The sequence below is a fragment of the Lactuca virosa genome, chromosome 7 (genome assembly GCF_052849685.1).
Source record: "Lactuca virosa cultivar CGN04683 chromosome 7, Lactuca_virosa_CGN04683_v6, whole genome shotgun sequence".
In the NCBI taxonomy this organism is placed as follows: Eukaryota; Viridiplantae; Streptophyta; class Magnoliopsida; order Asterales; family Asteraceae; genus Lactuca; species Lactuca virosa.
In genome coordinates this window covers 29,779,392-29,781,470 of record NC_136432.1, presented here as the reverse complement: position 1 = coordinate 29,781,470, position 2,079 = coordinate 29,779,392, and the positions used below count along the sequence as shown (strand labels likewise).

The following is a 2,079-nucleotide window of genomic DNA, read 5'->3' as shown; positions in this document are numbered from 1 at the left end:
CAACAGCCAAACACAAACTTAATTTTCTTTTCTTAATTTTGTCTCTTGCATTTCATTAGAGTTTTCAAAATTTTAATAGTATTTACAATTATAATCTAATCACCATAATTATTAATATAATAATATAGTATGTGATCAACCATGCCGACACAAGCATTTATTGTAATGCGATTTTTACGATATGGATAATTTTTTTTTTTTTTTTGTTATTGATCATTTATGTTGTGTTGTCCTTGTTAGCTGCAAAAATAATTTTTGTGTCCATACTTAATGTATGGTAGTTTATTATTGGAGTGCAAAGGACAAAAATTTCATAATTAATTTGTCATATTTCCAAAACTACCCTTTTACACAATGACATCAATTTTACACCAATTTCTTACACTATCTCAATCGCCTTTTCCAGGGCATCTAATGATAAATACTTTAACCTTGGTCTTTGAAATGACTTAACACCACCTCCGTTTATCTTATATGCAAATAAAGAATCAAGTGTTCTACAACTTTTTTGTTTAAGGACAAAAATCCAATATCATATAATACACCCAAGAAACACCATACATGAAACATCTTTCTCAAAAAAAGACAATTTCAAATCACGTCAAGCTGATCAAAGGTATTAAGAGCAAAAACGATAATGATTGCATGCTAAAATCAAAGCATCTATGGTTTATTCATCTGTTTTGAAAACCGGACCGGACCGGCCGGTTCAACCGGGAACCGGTCGTGGTTCCGGTTCTTTCACTCCCAAAAACCGGCAGTAGCTTAAACCGGAAAAAACCGCCGGTTTTCTTCGACCCGCGGTCCAACCGGCTTCAGAACCGGATTTTTTTTTTTTTTTTTTTTTTTTTTTTTTTTTTTTTGTTTTCTTTAAAATCACCGGGGAAAAAGAAAATTAGAAAAAGGAACGATTTCAATTACTCAAATCTCAAATTCGCATCCAGTACTATCAACAGAAGAGGGAGCCGTTCGCAACCCAAACTCTAAAACCTAAGTCAACTAACACAATCGACTAAAGTGCACCTCCGATTTCAGTTTCTTCGACTTCCAAATTGCTTCCAATCGATCGAAGGGGCAAGGATTTCTACGATTTGTGCTCCATATTCAGTGACTCAGTGAGGATTTCTCCGATTTCAACCATAGTCGACACTTCCATAATACAAAGGTAATTAGTCACTAAGTAACACTTCCTATCAGCTATAATTGTTTCAGTGTTTATCTTTTATGTAGACTAAAACCAGTGTTTTGTTATTCTGAAAATTGTCCCGACCCCAACACAGGAGGCATATATAGTCATTATTTTTAGTCACTATTTTGGAGCTTTTGTACAGTAAACAACTTAACAATTAACATTGATGCCAACCTGAGTACCACCTGACTTGCTAGCTAGCATGTTTTAGTCAGAAAGCATTGTTTATGATTGCTTAGGATTGTTTAGCATGTTCATTGTTTCTCTGTTAATATCTACTTTTCTTTTATGATTTTTTATGATTGTTTAGGATTGTTTACTTGTTTAGGATTACTAATAGTTTGATATTGATTCATTTAGATGAAAATTAAATTGTGATTGAAGTTTGCATTTTGATACATTTCATGGTATTTTGATGTTTATGTTGTAAACTTTGTTTTTTTTTTTTTAAGACTAGAATCAAGATGTTGTGAATTATTTTCATGGTATTTTGTATGTTTGATACTTTTATTTAATGTTGAAAACTAATGTTTGTTGATATTTTTGGCTTAAAGTTTATTTTTGTATTTTTTTGGAATATTTTAAAATTTTAAATACAATAATGATGTAATAATGAAGTCATCCGGTTCATCCGGTTTTTTGGACCGGTCCGACCGGTTGACCCATCGACCCGGTTGGCTGCCGGTTCGATGTCCGGTCCGGTTTTCAAAACATTGGTTTATTCATTAGACATGAGAATGATAAAAAAAATGACGAAAATTGATAATACTTAAACTCTTGTGAAACATTTGACTAACATTCATCTGAATGACAAAATAATATAAATGAAATGGTTAAGGAAAATAGAAAAATAATATACAATAATGGTCTGGTTGGGTAGATAACATTTT

General features: G+C 31.9%; 1 long non-coding RNA gene across 1 annotated transcript; it reads left to right on the top strand.

Annotated features, from left to right (window-relative positions):
* Positions 1–836: 836 nt before the first annotated feature.
* On the top strand, positions 837–1,727 carry LOC145125372 (uncharacterized). Its single transcript, XR_013715958.1, has 2 exons — positions 837–1,165; positions 1,281–1,727. It is a non-coding gene; the product is annotated as an uncharacterized LOC145125372 (long non-coding RNA).
* Positions 1,728–2,079: the final 352 nt, after the last annotated feature.